The sequence below is a fragment of the Molothrus ater genome, chromosome 18 (genome assembly GCF_012460135.2).
Source record: "Molothrus ater isolate BHLD 08-10-18 breed brown headed cowbird chromosome 18, BPBGC_Mater_1.1, whole genome shotgun sequence".
Taxonomy (NCBI): domain Eukaryota; kingdom Metazoa; phylum Chordata; class Aves; order Passeriformes; family Icteridae; genus Molothrus; species Molothrus ater.
Genome location: NC_050495.2, coordinates 13,145,463 through 13,166,701, shown reverse-complemented (window position 1 = coordinate 13,166,701; position 21,239 = coordinate 13,145,463).

Genomic DNA, 21,239 nt, shown 5'->3' with positions numbered 1-21,239 from the left:
CTGATAGCAGAAGTGGCCTCCTTTTGATGTGCAAATTTGAAACTATTTTTCCACACACAAATTCCCCCCCCTGCTCCTGCCGTGCGTAGATTGGGATCTGTGGGAAATGAATCCAGAGCAGCTCCGGGGGAGGGATGGGGAGGGATGGGAGGGATGGAGAAGGAGGAGAGGGATGGGAGGGATGGGGAGGGATGGGGAGGGATGGGATGGATGAGGAGAGATGGGGAGGGATGGGAAGGGATAGGAGGGATGGGAGGGATGGAGAAAGAGGAGAGGGATGGGGAGGGATGGGGAGAGATGGGAGGGATGAGAGGGAGGGAAGGGGTGGGATGGATGGGGAGGATGGAGAGGGATGGGAGGGATGAGGAGGAATGGGAGGGATGGGAAGGGATAGGAGGGATGGACAAGGATGGGAGGGATGGGAGGTAAGAGAGGAATGGGAGGGATGAGGAGGAATGGGAGGGATGGGAGGGATGAGGAGGGATGGGATGGATAGGAAGGGATAGGAGAGATGGGGCGGGATGGGCGCAGGGATGTTTGAGGAGCAGGAGAAAGCAGCAGCCAGGAGATGTTTGAGTGTTTGGACACCTCGAGCAGCTCTGGCCATGGAGGGCTCTGGGGGTGGATCCTGGGGTGTTCCCGGTGGGATCCAGGGGTGCTGCAGCATCCTAAGGATACCAGTCCTGCCAGCAGCAGCTGTCCTTAACCCCTGGGTCTGACTGAGCCCAGGGCTGCGCCAGCCCCGTGGGAGTCACTGGTTTTCCCTGGAGCTCTGCACTCGCTCTCCCTGCACAGAACAAGGTAGAAAATGCTCCATTTTATCCAGGACTTTCAGTTTTCCCTGTTTCAGTCTCCACTCAGAATCATGGAATGGTTTGGGTGGGAAGGGATCTTAAAGTTCACCCCATTCCCACCCCCTGCCATGACAGGGACACCTTCCACTGTCCCAGGCTGCTCCAAGCCCCATCCAGCCTGGCTTTGTGAGCCAGGGGAAGCCACAGCTGCTCTGGGCAGCAATTTCTGGGGCCAAGGTTGCAGGAGTGGTTTCCTGGTGAGGTCTCCTCTCCTCCTGTCCCACCAAAGCCCTGCCTGCCCCTCACCTCACCAGTCCTGTGTGAGTGGAAACACCCTGGCAGTGCCAAGGCTGGACAGGACTTGGAGCAGCCTGGGATAGGGGAAGGTGTCCCTGCCATGGCAGGGGTGGGATGAGAGGGGTTTTGATGTGCCTTCCAACCCAAACACCTCTGCAATTCTGTGATTTCATGATCTTCCACTTTTTAGCAATTTATTTCTATTTATGGGTTGAGGGCACTCATCTGCTGCCAACAATAAAGGAAAATAGCTGTAACATTTTCTGTGCAAGGCCATCACTATTTTCCCCTGTTGTTTTTCCCATCCTTTTTCTCTCATTGCTGATCACCACCTGCACCTGCATTTTTAGGGACCAGCTCTGCACATTGTTTGGGCCTCTGCACCCTCAGACCCCTCCCAGGTTTTTCTCCAGAGGGCACAGCCCCCCCTTCCCAAGGATAAACTTTATCCCCTAAAAATGGCAAAGGCCTTTCCTGCATTTACCAATATTAAAATCAATGTTCACCATGGGCCCTTTTGTCACATAATTCCAATTTCTGTAAAACCTCCCTGTCCCTGAGCAGCAGTTTGTGTCACCTGCCAGATCCTTGGGATGATTTAAGGCACACCTGGCTCTGGATCATTCAGGAGGATTTTGGCTTTCCCAGCAGCCTCCCAGGAACTTGTGGCAACTTGGCACAACTTGAAGACCTTTGGGGGATATTCTGATCCAGGGAGGGGAATCAGAGATGTCCAAGGGCTGTAGATCAAGTCAAGCAGAAAAGAGAGAGAGGCTCAATTTGGGGAAGGTTTTCCTTTAAAAACCAGCCTCACCATGGAAATTGTTCCTGTCACTTCTGCCCAGTGAGAATGAGGGACCCAAAAATGGGAGAGAAGCCACCCCCAGTGAAACTCCCAGGAATATTTTGAAGGAACGCCACTTAAAATCTGTCCTGTACAGGCAGGTGATAAATGGAGAGCAAGGCAATGCAGCCAGTGTGGAGAATCCAAGCTTGACCATAAGATGGAATTTATGCAAAAATAAAGGAGGGGATAATAAATGTGACATGGAAAGAATTAATTTTTCGGTTCAGGAGTTTTGCTTTAGAACAAAGCACAGATGCCCAGCCAGTGTCCAAACCAACTTTACTGAATCCCACTCTGGAATCAGCCTCCTTCAGTGTGGGATTTGGGTGGGAAGGAAGGAGATCCTGCAATCCCAGGCAGCTGGGGGTGCTTCCCAAGCATTTTCCCCACACCAGGATCCTCTGTTTGCACTTTGGCATCTCCCAGCTACCCCTGGGATTGCAGCAGGGAAGAGCATGGGCTGCAGGAACAGTTCCACATTGGAATTTTTCACCCCAAGTCATGGGCTCCCCTCAGGCAAAGCCCCACTGCCCTCCCAGGGGTGGAGAAAGAGGATGGTGGAGTGGAAAACTTGGCTCAGGGGGGAAAACACAGCTGGGGGGATCCATGGGAAAAGATTGATCCATTTAGATGTAAAAGATAGGAAATCTCTAACTCAAAGCCCATGACTTTGTTGAGGACAGTGGGAAGAAAGGAAGGTACAATTAATAAACATTTTAAACTTTCCTGGGTCTCAACTGAAGGGAGAAGGTTGAAAAATTTAACAGGAATATCCTGTTCCCAAATTTATTTGGATATTGGCATAGAATATGCATTAAAGGTTTATTTTAAGTCAATATTCCTGAAGGATAACCAGCACATCCAGGGCCTGTCTCCATCAGCTCCCTGCCCTATTCCCAGTGTGGGGCTGCTCAGGGACACCTGGCACAGGTCACCAAAGGCTTGGGGGGCTCCAGGGACCTCTGGCAAGCCAGGTCCTCCTGGAAACCACTGGGAAAGTGTTCCAGAGGGGTTTCCAAAGGATAAATGTGTGACTTTCCATGAAAACATTGTCTGAGGGCTGTAAGTGCTTATTGATAGTTTTAAGAAGGGCTACAGTTTATGACATCAAACCTCATCACCTGGGAAAATAATTCCCACCTCTTTGGTGCTCTCACCACCCATGGTCCATGTCTGAGAGCATGGTGACAGTGGCAGGACAGCAAAAACTGGCAGGAAGTGGCTTCAAATAATCCCATGTGTGTAACAGGAGCTTTGGAGCTGTGAAACCCTGCAGGGAATGGGCACGAGGCTCAAGGGCCACTTCCCACCCCTTGGGTTCTCCTTCACCACAAGCCAGAGAAGCAACCCAAAGCTTTGGTTAAATCTGTTTAATTCCAGCCATTCCTGGTGTGGGGGTGGTTCCAGAGGGCCAGGAAGCACTGAGCCCTCACCCTTGAGCTTTAGCCCAGTCTGAGTTATTGAAGCAGCCACAACGCCTAAAACTTGCACCAGCCTTGGCCTGAGGCCACATCTGAGCCCCAATGAACCTTTAAAAGACAAATCCTCTGCAGAGGAGCAGAGGAGAGAGTGTGGAAAAGAAAAATGAGGCCATTGCTGGAGCCAGGTCACGTTAGAAGACTTTTACAAAGCCAACAATGGAGCATGGGGGGGTTTCCAATTATTTTTTCTGGATATTTGCTTGCAGAAACTGCCAGGTGACCCTGTGCCAGCACCCAGAGATGTGCTGAGGCAAGCAGGAGCATTCTGTGGACAAGAGGGACAATTCTTCAAGCACAGCCATGAAAATGCCATCAGTGTTTGGTGAGTTTATTCTCATTTGTAGCCCTTTTGTTTCCATGCTACTCACTGGAATTAAAACACTCTGGGATCCCTGGATTCTGCACAGTGGGAGACAGCAAAGAGCCCTTCAGGCTGCTGGAGCAGGGACATCCCTGGGGTCCCAGAGCAGCCGTGGCTGCCCCTGGATCCCTGGAATGGCCCAGGCCAGGCTGGACAGGGCTGGGAGCAGCCTGGGATGGTGGAAGGGCAGGGGGTGGGACTGGAAGGGTTTTAAGATCCCTTCCAACCCAATTCCATAATTCTGTGGGTCCTGTTTGGGGTGGGATGGGGAAGGGGAAGGGGACACCCACTCTGTGCTGTTTTCCATGGATATGTGGGTTTGGGAATAATAAAACTCAACCACAAAATTAATTTCCTCAACATGGGGGAGGAAGAGACTCCTGCATGCTCTTGACACCTGCTGAGGATTCTCCCTGAGGAAAATCAGGATTCATTTAGGGGAGAAAACAATGAGGGAAAACAAACAGCCTGGGCTTAGATTGCACTTGAAAGTGATCCTGGCAGGATGAAGGGATTGCTGCTCCTGGGTGGGACCAGCAGGGTGGCACAGCTCACATGGCTCCCCCCATCCCAGCAGCTTTATCCAAGATATTTTGGGCAACACAGATGCAGATTCCAGCTCTTAAATCTTTCAGGCTTATCAAAGAGTTTGTTGTTGTTGTTGGTTTTTTTTTTTCCTTCTTCTTTTTCCCATTTTCAGCCCTGTGGATTCTGAACCACCGAGATCTTCTTATGTCTAATAAACACAGAAATGCTTCTCTTTCCAGCTTTGCTGCTAAAGCCAGGATGATTATAAAGCTAAATCCTGGGCATATGGCGTGGGTGCTGCTCCTGGAAACTTCTCCTGGGTCTGGCACTGAAGGGGGAATTAACCCTTGGCAGAAAAACAGGGAAAACAGGGAAAACAGGGCTGTGCCCCCAGCTCCCTGTGCCAGGGTGTCGCTGTAGGACACGAAAGAACACAAGCTCACACCACTGCTCTCAAGGTGAAGAAAAAAGGAAGTTTATTTTCTGACTCCAACATTTATAGTTTTCCAAGAGTGACAGTGGATTGGAGGGTGACAGTGCCACCTCTCCAATGACACTGGACAGTCCATCAACATCTTCTCTTCTATGAAGGAATGCAAAACAATGAGTTATTTACAGAAAGTGTGTGAGAAAGTTATACAAGAATGTCAACATCAGAAAGCTTAGAAAATCTTAAAAAACCAGGGTGACACCAGGGAGGGAGAAACAGCTGCCCACAGGTCACAGAGTGCTGGGGACACACTCAGGGCTGCTGACATTCCTCCTGCATGAAGGAATTGCCTCTGGAAGCAAATCCCCAGCACTGGACAGGCAGTGGGAGGGAGGAGCAGAGGGACAGAGGCAGGGAAAGGTTTGGGTAACCTGAGCACCTGAATCCTTCCCAAATTCTGGCCCTGCCTTGCTGAGAGCTGCTGCATCCCACGGCCATGCCAGTGTGGGATGATCCAGCTGCTGGGGTTCCATAAACCTGGGAAGAGAGGATGGAGCAGGGAGGAGCAGGATTTGCAGGGAAGCCCAGAGGTGGCCAGGGCACAGCTGCCATCCCAATGAACACCCAGGGCTGGGATCACCTGAGCCCCAGGGCTCACCCCAAGGCACGGGGGAGATGCTCCTTATTGAGGCCACCTCCCAAAATCAGACCCAAAAAAGGCTCAGCTGCCTCCTCCACTGATGGGGCAGAGCAGCAGGAAAACCTCAGCTCCTGGTGAGGCTTCAGGTTTGGGATTTTCTATTTTTCAGGTTCTGTGCTGCTTTAATGTGTGGGTCTGAGCTTCACATTAGGGGATGCTGAGCTCTGTGCACAGAGCAGGGAGACAAAACAATTCCTGCTCCAGCTGGGCACCAAGGACAAATGATCCAAATCTCAGCCCCAGAGCACAAACCCCGTGGGCTGGAGAGAGAAAAACAAGCAGGGTGGGACTGCAGGGGCTAAAGCTGGAATGGGACAATGAACTGCAAGGTGCAAATGGAGCAGAACTGATCCCAGGGAGAGACCCCGTGATCATTGGTCCATTTTGGGGCCATTTTGGTCCATCTTGGGTGCAGCCCTGGGCTGGGCTCTTGTGCTGCCCAAGGTGCATCCATTGAGGCCTTTTAACAAATCCCTGCTTTATTCTTTAGCTCTGTCCAGCCTCTGCTCCAGGTCAGCCTTCCCAAAGCATCCCTGGCTCCAGGGCAGTGGCAGCCAGGGCTGGAATCCAGTGGGACAATCAGCCAGAGCCACTGCACCTCCAGGGAGCCAGAAAGAGCTGCAGACCAGGAGGAGTTCACCACAAAATGCAGCTGCAGGAGGGGCCCAGGCAGGCTCAGCTCTGGAGAATCCTCCCATGAGATGGGATAAGAGCCCCAGGGTGTGGATCCACGGGATCCAGTGCATCTCCCTGCCTGGGCACTGCCAGCCTTGGCAGGGCAGGGAACACCCTCAGAGCATCCCCCAAAGCTGAGCCTCACAGAGCAGGTACAGGGGAAACCCTGAGGTGTTCCTGGCTGTGTTTTGTGTGTTTGTGTTTGAATACAATTTTTTTTTCTGTATTATTTCCAAGTTTTGCACTTCTCAAAGTGATCATTTTTTTCCAAAAAAGGGCAAATTCCACATGTTTTGACACCATCTCTCCCTCATTAGTTGGAATTAAGCTTCCAGGACAAAGATTTACATTGCTAAAAAGAGAATCAGCTCTACAGACCCTTCAAAAACACTGGAAGTGTCTCCCTAATTCAACTTGCAAAGTGATGCTGGTCCCTAACGTGTCCTCTGATGTCCCTGTGCCCTGCAGAGCGACAGCCCCAGCCCTGGGGTGGCAGCAGGAGCAGGGCAGTGCCCGTGCCCTGAGCTGGCACTGCTGGGGCACCTCCAGTGCTGGGGCAGCTCTGGGACCCTCCTGACAGGAGAGACCTGGAGGGGCTGGAGCGTGGCCAGGCCAGGGAACGGAGCTGGGAAGGGGCTGGAGCCCCAGCAGAGGCTGAGGGAGCTGGGCAGGGGCTCAGCCTGGAGCAAAGGAGCCTCAGGGGGGCCCTTGTGGCTCTGCACAGCTCCTGCCAGGAGGGGACAGCCGGGGGGTCGGGCTGTGCTCCAGGGAACAGGGACAGGAGCAGAGGGAACGGCCTCAGGCTGGGCCAGGGCAGGGGCAGGGTGGATTTTGGGATAATTCCTTCCTGGAAAGGGTGTTCAGGCACTGGCACAGCTGCCAGGGCAGTGCTGGAGTTCCTGTCCCTGCAGGGATTTAATATCCACGTGGATGTGGCACCTGGGGACAGGGGACAGTGGGGAACATCGTGGTGCTCGTGTGCCCAATCCAGCTGTGGTTGGATTGGTGATCTCAGAGGGTTTTTCCCCACCCAGCTCTGTGATTCCACGATTCCATGAGGAGCAGCCCTGCCTTCACTGCCCTGGTGGGTGAAGGACCTTCAGCACCCCAGGCACTGGTACAGAACAGCCCCTGAGGAGTCCAGCAAGAGCTCCAAGAGGAGTTTTCCATCATTCTGTGGCTCTCACACAGGATTTTGCCCAAGGGAGAGGCCCAGGGGAGCCAGGCCAGCTCTTACTGGCCACAGACAGAGGAGTTTCCTCTGAGTGTTGCCACAAAACACCAACCCTGAGCGGGTGGGATGAGCTTGGACACAAACTGCAGATGTGCCATGGTCCAACCCCAACCTCTCCTTGTGGGACACCTTGTGAGGGGCAAGGACAAGAACAAAGTGCAGCCCTGAGCAGTTCAGAGCTGTCATGGGCAGGGAGAAAACCTCAGCCCCAAGTCAGCACCAAGGCTCTGCCTGCTGCAGCCATCACTGAGGGGATGGGTGAGTGCACAGGTTCAAACATGAATTTTTGATCACATCTCAGGAAAGGCTCTGTGTGGTCAGCCCAAGGGGCTCCCTGACAGCATTTCCCATGTGCCTCCATAAATCAAACCCTCCTGCAGGCAGCTCAGAGCCACAGGGCTTGGTTTGGGAGCACCCTTGGCTTTGAAAAGCAGGAGGCTGCATCCATAGGAAAAATCATTTCAGTAAATGCAAGCCCCGGGTTCTGGCCCTTTGGGATCCTTTGGGTATCTGTTCCCCACATGGATTTTGTGCTACCAACAATTTATCTCCTAGAGGAGTGCTTTGAGCAGGGGGCACATTCTGTTCTGTGGTTTTTGAAATATTCCTTTGTGATGGACAAGGAGTTGATACATGAATGGTCTGGAGGGTCCCCTCTCTTCCTGACACAGAGGGGTCAGCGGGAGCAGTGCTGGTCCTGAGAGAATGAAATTATCGGGATATTGGCAGCCAAACTCCATGGGCAAGGGATCTTCCCTTGCTGTCTCTGTGCTGGAATATCTCAAAAACAAGGAGCCCTGGAGAGCTGCTCTCTCTCTCTCACAGGAATTGCTGAGACATTTGAAAATCAATTCTCTGGCTCTGGGAGGACTTTTCAGTGAAATCTTTCACAGGTCACTTGGTAAGGAAACCTCCATTGCAAAGGTTCCAAAGGAGCCATTACCAGCTCAATAGGGGAAAGAAAAACCACCTTGGGGATGGAAACAGAGGTTGCATCCACTTTGTAAAGGGTGGCAGCTCAGCCCAAACAGCCCAGATATTCTTTTTATCTCTTGCAATACCAGAGCTTTATCCCTGATTGCATCTCCTTGCTGCTCCTCGGAGCCAAGTGCCCGGCACAAATCTCCTCCAGCCTCCTGTGAGGGACCATTTTCTGCAGCAAATGACCACTGAAATGTTATAAAGAAGCTGTGGAACCCCATCAGGCACCAAATAATGCAGCATTTGAGTGTCCCCTGAAAGATGACCTGAGCCAGAACACAGCTCATGGGCATCACTCTGCTCTTGTGGCTGGGATGTGATTTAGGGCTTCACATCCTTCTTTAAAAAGTGCCAAAATTAATAATGAAATGGATGCCTTTCCCAGGCAGGGAGCAAAGCAACCCAGTGGGCAAGGCTGCAGATTGGTTTGGGAAGAGAAATGGGGGCCCCAGAGCTGTAAAATGATGAGGGAAGGAGAGAGAGCCATGGCACAGCTGTGGGCAGGGAGGGGAGCTCTGTAAATCACAGGATGCAGCCACGGAGCAGAGCCCAGAGCTCCCGGGGTGGAGGGAGAGCCTTTGTCAGGGAGCAAATCCAGAGCCAAACCAGCCAGCAGGGATGGAAACACAACCTGTGGTGGCTCCTGGAAAACCCTGGAGGGAATGGTGGTGACCTGTGGGAAGGGATCTGATCCATGGAAGGGATCTGATCCATAGGGAGGGATCTGATCCATGGGGAGGGATCTGATCTGTGGGAGTGATCTGATCCATGGGAGTGATCTGATCTGTGGGAATGATCTGATCTGTGGGAAATTATCTGATCCATGGAAGGGATCTGATCCATGGGAAGTGATCTAATCCATGGAGGTGATCTGATCCATGGGAGTGATCTGATCCATGGGAGTGCTCTGATCCATGGGAATGATCTGATCTGATCCATGGGAGTGATCTGCTCCATGGGAATGCACTTCCAGTGCCAAGTAAATCCTTGGCTGGGCTGTGTCCTTGGCCTCTGGTGCTGCTGTCACCTCCTCACCTCAGACACATGGACCAAGGTGGTTTTTAGGATCCCTTCTATCCCGTTCCATGATACAGCAGAGCCAGGAAAACAGGGGCACAAGGAAGTGGTCAAAGGTCTGGAATGGTGAGGAAAAGTGGAGGATGAGATTCTCCAGCAGAGAAAAGGGATTTGCTGCAACAAAGCTATGGGAGAAGTCAACAAAATCATGAGAGGACATCAAGGATTCAGCTTTTGGTTCTCTTCCTGAAGAAGGAAAAGGGGAAACAAAGAGGAATCAAGGTCAAAACAAACAAAACCCCTCTTTCTTCATGAAGCAGGAACTGGATTTGCTGAGGAAACCTGCAAGTGCTGAAATCCTGCATGGGCCCACGGGAAAAGTGGGAGAGGGTTTGGGGAAAGCTGCACCAAGGGGTGCTGGACACCTCATCAGGCTCAGGAATCTGCTGCTGGAGCAGGAACGGGATCCTCCCAAAGCCTTGGAGATGATCTGAGATGATAAGAGAAGGTTCTCACAGAAAAATGTCTAATATGGCTCAAAAATGGCTAAAAAATGGCTAAAAAGTCTTTTTAAAAGTCTAAAATCTCTTTAAAATGTCAAAAAAAAAAGCAGGAAGCACAGGACAGGAATAAGCACTTGGTTCCTGGAGTGCAAGGAGGTGGATTGTGAAGGGATCTCTGCTGAAGGCAGGACACCGCTCCATGGTCTGTGAAGGAAAGGATGGAATCATGACCAGGTTTGCAGAGCTGAGTTCCTGAAGGTGGAAAGGCAGGAGGTGTCTGCAGAGAGTTCCAGGAGGAGCTCGTATGGTGAGTGAGAGGGTGACAGAACAGCAGCTGGAATTCAGTGGAGACAAATGGAAATGGATGCAGACAGGGAAAACAAACCCTGGCTCCAAATGGACCATAATGGGCTCTGAAAATCCCCACTCAGGCAGGAGGGCTGGAGTGATGAGGGACATTTCTGAGGAAATGTCAGCACAGCTCTTTGCAGGGTCAGAAAAATTGGAAAATTGAATGGTGGGGACAGGCAGGGAATGAAAAGAAACTGTCCTGCTAAAACACAGAGGTTCAGCTGCAAGGAGGAAATTTGAGTCTTCCCTGTCCTCATCCCAACTTCCAGAGGCACAGGGCAGAGGATTTACTGAGAGGAGCAACGAGAAAAGAAAACCAGACATTGCTGGGTGCAGAGCTATTAAAGAGAGGCCAAAGGGAATCCCCAAGGCACAGGCAGCTGGAGCCAAGGAATTCTCATCCCTCCAGGCTGGTGCTGCTCTCCAAGGCTGCCCTGAGGACTGCCCACTGTGGTTATTGCTGCTCCAGGGAATGAGAGCCAGGGCAGGAACGTTTGGGATGATCCAGGAGTCAGAGGAGTGCAGAGATCACAGAAGAACCAGCACATGGAGCCAGCTCCAGGAGCTCTCATTCCAGGCTTGGCCCTGTGTAGCCACGTTTCTCTTCCCAGAGAAAAGCAAGGCACAATTCTTCCTAAGAATATTTCTGGGTTTCACATTCTCTGAACCTCAGAGAAAGGAAAAACACTTCTTATCATTTTCTGTGCCTGTATTTGTGCCACAGTAGAATGCAATATGGAGATTGTTTACCCACAGTGATGGAGTTTTGTTTCCTTGGCCTCTGAGGGCCAGGTGTGTGTGTGTGTGTGTGTGTGTGTGTGTGTGTCAGGACTGTCACTGACAGTCACGAGAGTCAGCAGTTCAGTGCAGTTGTGTGCAGGGTTGAGTGCTTGGCAGATTCAGTTTAGATGTAAGGTAACATAGTGTAATATAATATAGAATAATATAGTATAATTAAGTTATTAATTAGCCTTCTGATAAGATGGAGTCAGATGCATCATGCTCTCCCCTCATCAGGCCTGTCTGTAAATTCCATAGCCCTGGTGCCTCATCTTCACTGTTGGCTGAGACTGTCCCAGCTCTGCTTCTCACAGGCACTCAGAATTCATTGTGTTTTCTGTCCAACCATGGGACACTCAGGCTCTGTTTTCACCTTCACTCCTGTCTCAGCTGTGGGCTCAGTCTGGAGCTCAGACTTTCAGACATTCTGAAGGCCAAGTCTTGTGGAGCTCATCCCTGTGGGGCCCGAACTCTTCCTCCTCTCCCCTGCTTCCCATCTTTATCCTGATCACCTCTGGCAGAACTTTCCTTCTCACTTCATAGGGACTTTGGAATTCTCCAGGATTTCACAGAATCCCAGAATGGTTTGGGTTGGAAGGGACCTTAAAGCCCATCCAGTGCCACCCCTGCCATGGCAGGGACACCTCCCACTGTCCCAGGCTGCTCCCAGCCCCAGTGTCCAGCCTGGCCTTGGGCACTGCCAGGGATCCAGGGGCAGCCCCAGCTGCTCTGGGCACCCTGTGCCAGGGCCTCAGGCCCTCACAGAGAGGAATTTATTCCCAATATTCCATCTAAACCTTCCTTCCTTCACCTTTAATCCATCCCCTTGTCCTGGTCACTCCATGCCCCTGTGTCTTTGAAGTTTTGACAGGTCCTTAGATCAGAGAACTTGGTAAAAATCTTTAGGAAAGTCAAGTAGATTTATGCCCACTGGATCTCTGGGCCACCTGATCTCCTCCCTTGCTGCCTCCCTCAGAAACTCCAGGGCAAAATCCTGGTTGGATTTCCCAGGAGCTGCTCTCCCCTGCTCCCCAGTTCCCCTCCTTAGTGCAGTTCTACCTCATTTGCACATCACTTTTAATAATCTGCTGCTCCTGGGGCTGCTCAGGAGCATTTTTTCCAGTCAAGGTCTCGCTGCTTCCTTTCTCTCTGATGGTGAGGAAATGTTAAGTGGGAGCTCTCAGAGCAGAGTTAATGCTGTTAATGGCTCAGCTATTTCACCCTTGGATTCCTCTGGAGCTCTGCAGTGAGCACCACCCGAGTGTCACCATTTATTGTCTCGGGTTGTTTTAGAGCTTCACCCACCCAGACATCCTTGGAGCCACATTTCCTGGCCTCCATCAAGGTTTCCACACTGAGGATTCCTGGAAACTCCTTTTTCCTGGAAACCTGCAGGTTCTCTTCTGCAGTTTGATCTTCTTCATTCTGCCCTTTGGATTATCCCAGCTTTCTGCTCAGGGGTGTTTGGGACAGAAAATTCCCCTGTAGGGCAATGCCTGAACTTCCAGTGGGCACTGGAGGGATGCAGCGTCCTATGGATGGTGTGAGGGATGATCCTCATGGAGGATCCAGGACTTGAGATCATGTTATCCATCCACTCCTCCTTCCTCTGCTGCCTCCTTTTTCCTGGGATAACCACTGGGGTAACCCAGACCCTGCAGGAGCAGCAGCCAAATCTTCATGAAGGAGTGATTTTTACATGGGCAGAGAGTGATAGAGCAAGTTTTAAACTAAAAGGGGAGAGATATGGATGGGATCTTGGGAATCAGGAATTGTTCCCTGGCAGGGTGGGCAGGCCCTGGCACAGGTGCCCAGAGCAGCTGGGGCTGCCCCTGGATCCCTGGCAGTGCCCAAGGCCAGGCTGGACACTGGGGCTGGGAGCACCTGGGACAGTGGGAGGTGTCCCTGCCATGGCAGGGGTGGCACTGGGTGAGTTTTAGGGTCCTTCCCCCCCAGAGCATTCCATGACTCCATGTGCTGCTCACCAGGCAGGGCAGGAGGCAGCAGTGGCCCCTGGCCTTGGCCACTTCCAGGGATTCAGGGGCAGACCCAGGTTCAGCTTCCCCCACATCCCCCTGCTCTCCCCCAGGCAGATCCATATTCTCCTCCATCCTCTTCTCCTCCTTCAAGAGCCTCAGTTGTGCTCCCAAAATCTCCCTGCCCCTGTCCCAGGCTCCAATCTCCCCCAGCCCCTCCCAGCTCAGAGTGCTCCCTGTCTCCCACAGCTGGAATTCAATTCCAGCCTCGTTGAGCATCTCACTGAGGCTTTGGCTGCTTGGTGGAATTTGTATCCAGCAGAAATTGGATTTGCTGTGCTGCTGGAAGCACTTCCTACCTGGGAGAGGGAGCTGTGCCAGCATTAACATTCCTGTCACCGTGTCACCTCACTGAAGGTGCCACTGCTCCCCTGGTGCCTCCCTCCCCCTGCTCTGGAGGTCGGAGCAGCCTCAGGTTTCTCCTTGGCAGCCCCTGAGTGCCAGTGAGGATCAGGATTCATTCCTGCAGTGTTTCACACTTTCCCAGCCCTGTTGTTCCCTTTTTCCAGGTGCAGAGGAGCCAGCAATGCCCTGTGCCTCTGGGAGAGGAAACACCTCAGGGAAACACCTGCCCTGTGCTGTAGGATGGGGATCACGGAGGGTGGGGCACAATTCCCTCCTCCTGCTTTGACTCCAAGCAGGATTGAGCTGGGTTAAAGCAGCCTCTGTCCAGCAGGGGTGGCCCAAGAGGTGACAGCAAGGACAGGAATGTGTCCTGCTCTGAAACTCCCAGAGAGGCTGGACATGGCAATCTCCTGGTTTATGGAGGGGATTTTTCCTCAGGTTCCTTTGGCTGTGTGGGGAGGATCCATGTGGAGTTCCCCTGGGATGGAGGGTGTGCTCTGGGCTAAATCTGCTCTGCTCAAACCCACCTGAGAGCAGGGCAAAGCTCCTCTGTTGGAAGTGGTGGATGGGGAGAGACCTGGAAACATGGAAACGCCAGGGAAAAGGGAAAATTGTTCCTTATCCCTCGTTGGGGGTCACAGATGTCCCGTGCTGGGCACTGCCCAGGCTGCCCAGGGAATGGGCACAGCCCCGAGGCTGCCAGAGCTCCAGGAGCCTTTGGGATGGACAGGGTGGGATTGTTGGGGGGTCTGGGCAGGGACAGGGCTGGGCTGGGGGATCCTGGGGGTCCTTTCCAACTCAGGATATTCCATAATTCTATGACAAGGCCTGGCTTAGGCTTTGCCTTTAGGGTGCTCCGCCCAAGGTGTGGATCTCAGACACAGAGTGGGGAAGGATCCTGTGGATCTGAGCCTCGGGAGGAGCCGTTCCTCCACTCCGTGCTCCTGCAGGGATCCCCCGGCTCAGGCTGGCAGAAATCCCAAAGGCAGGCGTTTGGGAGGAGCAGCTTTCCCAAGGAGAGGGAGCCTGGCACCTTCGGGATGTGCCAGGAACGCTCCATCAGACCCAGCTGTGCCCAGCCAAAGCCATCCCGCGGCATCCAGCGGTGCCCTGGGCCTGCACATCTGGATCGCGCCGCTCTGGGAGGAGGAAACCCCTCGGGTGTCCAGGGAAGCGGGAGCCGCTGGGCTTTTATCCCATCCGCGGCTTCCCGAGCGTTGTGCGGAGCGCAGTTGCCATCTAGTGGGACAGAGCATCCCTGCAGAGCATCCCTGCCCCGCAGCCGGAATCCCCGAAAGGAAAAGCTTCCACCGAACCCTCGGGAGCAGCCCCGAGCCTCCAATGTCACAGACATCTTTGATGGAAAATCCTTTCCTTGGGATTTTTCTCCTGAGAAGCTGAGAGGCCTCAGAAACGAAATGTAACCAATGGTTATCTGCTGCTGTGGAATGCAACAGGTGCATCTGGGATTGGTCTCATGTGCTTGTTTCTAATTCATGGCCAATCACAGCCCAGCTCTCTCGGACTCTGGTCAGTCACAAGATTTCCTTTCCTTTCCTTTCCTTTCCTTTCCTTTCCTTTCCTTTCCTTTCCTTTCCTTTCCTTTCCTTTCCTTTCCTTTCCTTTCCTTTCCTTTCCTTTCCTTTCCTTTCCTTTCCTTTCCTTTCCTTTCCTTTCCTTTCCTTTCCTTTCCTTTCCTTTCCTTTCCTTTCCTTTCCCTTTTCCTTTCCTTTCCTTTCCCTTTTCCTTTCCTTTCCCTTTCCTTTCCTTTCCCTTTTCCTTTCCTTTCCTTTCCCTTTTCCTTTCCTTTCCCTTTTCCTTTCCTTTCCCTTTTCCTTTCCTTTCCTTTCCTTTCCTTTCCCTTTTCCTTTCCTTTCCCTTTTCCTTTCCTTTCCCTTTCCTTTCCCTTTTCCTTTCCTTTCCTTTTTCCTTTCCTTTCCTTTTTCCTTTCCTTTCCTTTCCTTTCCTTTCCTTTCCTTTCCTTTCCTTTCCTTTCCTTTCCTTTCCTTTCCTTTCCTTTCCTTTCCTTTCCTTTCCTTTTCCTTTCCTTTCCCTTTTCTTTTAGTATAGTTTTAGTGTATAATTTTCTTTTAGTATAATATATATCATCAAATAATAAACCAGCCTCCTGAAACACGGAGTCAGATCCCCGTCTCTCCCCTCGTCCTGGGACCCCTGGGAACGCCACCACAATCCCACAAGGTGCCGCCACTCTCCAGCTGCAAACTGTGGAGATGTCAGCGTTCAGGAGCTCATAACCACAGAATGAGGACATGCAGGTGCTTTTATTGAGAGCTCTGGGTGTCAGGGGACACAGACCCAAACCTGACCCGCCATGGGTTCGGGAGGAACGTGTTTTATATTCTATTTGTGAAGAAAGACACAAGAGAACTGTTTTCTTGTGGAGAAGTCTCCATAACATTTACAAGAGGGACTTCTCTCCCTAAGTGAACTGGAGAAAGACTATTTTAGAGGTGGTAAACTGAAATTTCAGGTTTTGTTTCTTTACACAGTCTTTATATTCTAAAATTATATTCTATCATTATATAATCTATATAACAATATATTATATCATTTATATTACAATATATTTATATTCTATCGTTATATAACGTACACATTAATTATTAAACTCACATTGTTCTATTGTATACATTGATTTCATCCAAGCATGGGTTTCTGGTGATCCCCCTCAAACCCTTGAACACGGTTTCTCATGATTCTTTCTCACAATTAAACAGTAATTATATCTAATTACTAAGCAATCATCACATCTAACAATCATATCATTTATCACATACTGGTTACACAGGTGCAGTTTCACATGATCCAGCAAACACAAGGCCTAACATTCCCCAGGCCTACCTTTAACATTTTCCCAGGCCCTACTAAGCCTAAGAGTTTCTTTCTAATTCCCCAAATTTTCTATTATTTTAAAATAATAAACCCTATCAGAGAGACTCAATGCCCAGCTTTAACCCCGGCCTTGCTTTTAGCCCCAAACTTGCTTTTATCCCACTGATTTTAGGTATGATAGATCCTGTGTGTGTGGCCATGGGAAGGAAAAAGTCACAGGATGCTGTTCGGGGAATTTTCTGCCTCTCTGGGACTTGGTTTGGGCTCTGAGCTGCAGCTCCAGTGCAGTCACTGCAGAGCTGTTCTGACTCCTTCCCTAATTGCCAGATTTTCCAGGCAGCTCCTACAGAAATCAGCAGCACACAAAGGGTGCTCCCCTGAGCCTCAGGGTGGGACCCCTCCCTAAACACCCCAAAATTCCCCCAAACACCCCCAAAGGTGCTCAGGCTGCAATTCCTGATGGGAATCCCACAGCTCTGCCTTCTGTGAGTATCCACATTTAGAAAAGGTTTGGCAGATGTTACAACTCACTCACCTGTGTCCAGTCAGCACCAGGAATTCTCCAGGGTTTCACAGAACCATGGAATGGTTTGGGTGGGAAGGGACCTCAAATCCCACCCAGTCCCACCCCTGCCAAGGGCAGGGGTAACTTCCAATTTTGTGAAGTGGTTTTGGTTCTCCAGTTTGAGATTTCACCAATTTTGAGATTTCCCAGCCAAAGCACCAAAGAGTGTGGTGGGTTCAGTGCTGGCCAACCCCAGTGCACAACTTCCTGCTGTGAGACAGGATTAGGAGAAAGGCAAAGCAGGCTCAAAACTTTAAAAGGTATAAAGAAAAATTTATTAACAATAACTAAAAGAAAGAGTAATAGGAATCAGAACAAAACCTTCAGAACACTTCTCCTCCCCCACAACCTTTCCTTTCTCACTGACAATGTAAAGAAATAAAACCTAAAATTTCAGTTTCCCACCTCTAGAACAGCCTTTCTTCAGTTCACCTGGGGAGAGAAGTCCCTCTGGGAAATGTTATGGAGACTTCTCCACAAGAGGAAAAAAACCAGTTCTCTCATGGCTCTCTCACAAACAGCAGCTGCCCAGGAAATCTGCAATTCTGCAAAAAGTCCCTCCCATTTTCACAGTTTTTCCTACATCTGTGTTTATGGGCCATGTCAACTTATGGGGCACAGTTTTAAAGATGAGCTGTTCAAAGGCAAAGGTTCTCATTATCTATTCCAAAATCATCTTCATCCCTGGGAACAGAGATCTTCTTCCTCTCTCCCTGGGGGCACAGGGTCTTCATCCCTCTTCTTTCTCTGTTCAAACTTCTCATGGGATCACAGCCACTTCAGCATCTGCTTACTCTAGCACAGAGGCCTTTGCTCATATCTACAATTTGAGCACTTCCATCTCCCCACAGTTTCATGTGTTATAGGGAAGAAAAGTCCTTTCTCCATAGCTTACAGGAGGATTTCAGCCCCAAAATCAAGGCAGCTCCTCATCCCTCCCATCTGGGACTTCTTCCTCACTGCCCTCAATGTCTCCATGCTGCTCCTTCACACGCTGGCATCCTGTTCCTTCGTCTCACTCGAGGGAGGATGGAAGCACTGAAATTGCCCATTAAAAACTGGCTGTGAGGCCCTGCTTTGGGAAGGGAAGGGCACCAGGATCTCCCAAACTGCTCCATTTGTTGGCTCCAAACCCCTTCCACTCTCCCAGGCCCTCCCTGCCTGGCTTTTCCATGGCTCATTCCCAGATTTCTCCCAGTCCTGCTCAAACCCAGCCCTGTGTCCTGGTTTGGTGGCAATGTTGCTGTAAAAGAGATCTTCCTCTCCAGGTTCCAAGAAATGAATTTTTTCTTATTTCCACATGTTTTTTAATTTATTCTCCCATTTTTCCCCTCAACTTCTTCAGACTTTCTCCCTTTTTTTCAGTAAAGTATAGAAACGGTTTTTTCCAGATTTCACCTTTTTTTTTTTTACTTTACTTTTTCCTGGGGGAAAAGTGAAAGGATTTTTCCCCTATTCCTTCCCTCTGGGATTGGGAAGTGGGGTGATTTCCCTGCTCTGCTTCTCCCTGGCTGTCAAAATCCTTAATCCCAGCAGGGCAGCAAAACTTTCATCTCCTTTCTTAGAATTCATCCCCCAACACAATGGTGGCAGATATTGCTTTTTGTTTCTCTTATTTCTTTCCCATCATTTTCCATCTTTTCCATGTGACTTCAGTGGTTTCCTTTTGGTTTTATTTCCTTTTTCCATTCAGTTTTCCATCCAGTTCCTCGCATCACCCAAGTGGAAAAAGATTTTCTTTGCTCCTGCTTGGGTGGGTGGGTTTGCTTTGGGTTTTTTTCCCTCTTATTCTTTCCACAAGGGATGAAAAAACATTCCTGAGTGGAAGACCTAAATCCCATCCCATTCCACCCCTGCCATGGGCAGGGACAGCTTCCACCCTCCCAGGGTGCTCCAAGCCAAATCCAGCCTGGCCTTGGGCACTTCCAGGGATGGGCAGCACATCCAGGATCAGCCAATGGTGAATCTCCTCCTTTTCCCCCCTTATCACCCCAATTTTCCCAGGAAAAGTGGGAATTTCTCACCATGGGCACAATTAGTGGGAGCATCTGTGGAGAATGGGAATGAGAGGAAAACCCCAATAATTGGCTGCCAGAGCCATAAATGATGGCAGGGTTTGTTCAGTGTGAGTACAAAATGCATCTAATAAATTTAATTATGCTGGAATTAAGAGAATTAATTGGCCCTGCTTAATGAGCAATAATGGTCAAGGACTGAACAGCAATCCCAGCCATTCCATGGAAATGATGGGATTTCAACAAAACACCCTCCTTATGGAGCAGGGCTCCTTAGGGAGGGGCAGCCTGAGGAGAGGAAGGACTGGGATTCCCTAGGCTGGGTGGGAATTTTTGCTGTGGGACCACCAAAATCCCTTTCCAAGCAGAGTTCGTTCCCCTCTGGAGTAAAATACTCGTTACAAAATGTCTTAAAATGGGAATAAAGGCCCTGCAGGAGCTGCATCCTACAGGAATTCATGGGTTAGGAAAAGACAGCAAATGCACCATTAGTTCAGCACTGCTGCACCCTCATTACTGTGGGTAATAATTAACCAGGAGAATAAAAAGCTCTTTTCCAGGCTGATATTGCCTTGGGATGGCAGGAATTAATGAGCAGTGGTCACTATCCCTCCCTAAACCCACCCTGTTACCTGTGGCATGGCTGGAGTTCATCATCACCCCAAGGAATCGAGGTGATGAACCAGGATTGCCCAGGAAAAGTGGCAATTTGGGAGGTTTGTTTTCATTTGGGGCTGATGAGGCTGCCCCAAGCCCCAATGTGCAGCCTGGCCTTGGGCACTGCCAGGGATCCAGGGGCAGCCCCAGCTGCTCTGGGCACCTGTGCCAGGGCCTGCCCACCCTGCCAGGGAACAATTCCTGATTCCCAATATCCCATCCATCCCTGCCCTCTGGCAGTGGGAGCCATTTCCTGGGTCCTGTCCCTCCATCCCTTGTCCCCAGTCCCTCTGCAGCTCTCCTGGAGCCCCTTAGGCCCTGCAAGGGGCTCTGAGGTGTCCCTGGAGCCTTCTCCTCTGCAGGTGAGCACCCCCAGCTCTCCCAGCCTGGCTCCAGAGCAGAAGATGAGGAATTCCCAGCTGTTTTGCTGTTTTGCTGTTTTGCTGTTTTGCTGTTTTCAGCAGCCCCTCCCTTGGCCAGGGAGCAAAGCCATCCCTGGGACCCTCTGGGTGGCTCCAGAGCAAAGCAGAGGCTGCAGGTGCCCAGGCTGAGACATTCCAGCTGCATCCCAGGGTCAAAATTAGCAAAAATAGCAGTGGAGAAAGGTGAATTCATGGATATTTGTAAAAGTCTGACTCCATCTGTTGCCTCGTGCCTGCCTCAGAGGCTCCTCTCAGGGAAGTGTTCCATTGATTCCAAAATCCCAAAGGCACCACAGGGTTGTAAAACTCCATCCCAAGAGCATTCCCAGCTCACTTCCCATTGGAAGGGACACATCCCACCCCAGAATCAAACCAAGCAAAAGATCTCCCCTAAATCACATCCTTTTTATCCTTCCTTTTCCCCTGGGGAATAACTTCAGGTTCTTGAGGCAATGGGAAGACTCCAAAGGATCCAGGACCCTGCACATTGACCTGGACCAGACACCAGGACCCTGCACCCTAAAATTGGGCACCCAACCCTATCTGGGACCCTGCACCCCAAAACTGGGTCCCTACACCCCAAAACTGGATCCCTGCACTGTCTGGGTCCCTGCCCCACCACCCCAGAGGTGTCCCCAGCATTCCCTGGTGACATCCTGAGGGGACACCTGGGACTCAGACAAGGTAGAAAATCCCCCAGGGTGAAATCCTGGCTGTGACCATTCTGGGATTTAGGAACCATTCAGGGATTTGGGAATCTCCTGCTGAAGGATCAGGTTTGTGTCCCTTAGTGTCACCCACATGTCCAGGAGCCCTGAGGAGGGCAGAGACACTCCTGGAGCCCTGCAAACATTTGGGGTTTCATTAAAAGCTCTGTATAAAAATGTGTTTGTGGCACTGCTCTGGTTGTGAAACTTAAAAGGAAAATAATAAATCCTGACCTTCAGCCAGGGCTCAACTGAGCATCCTGGGGGATTCCAGATTTTCCCTGATCCCACATTGCAGAAAAACATAAGAAAGCTCACTTTTATTTTCATTGGAAAGGAAGCACACAGATACTTCAATCCTCATCCCTCCCTCTCCCTGGAACAAGGCACAGCAATAAAATCCTGCAAGAAATTCCCATTTCCCCCTTTTCACTCTCCTTGGATGTTCTCCTGCAATGAAAACCAGCATTTCCCAAGGAGATCTGCCCAGAGTGAGGAATGGGTTTCTCCTTTTCCAAATTAAATAAAAGCATCCAAACAGAACAATTCCCTTGGAGTTTTTCCATTAAACCTCTCTGTTCCAGGGTCAGCCATCCCAGCCTGGGCAGATCCCACTGGTCCCAGGGCACTTGGCAGCTCCAAGATCCCTCACAACCT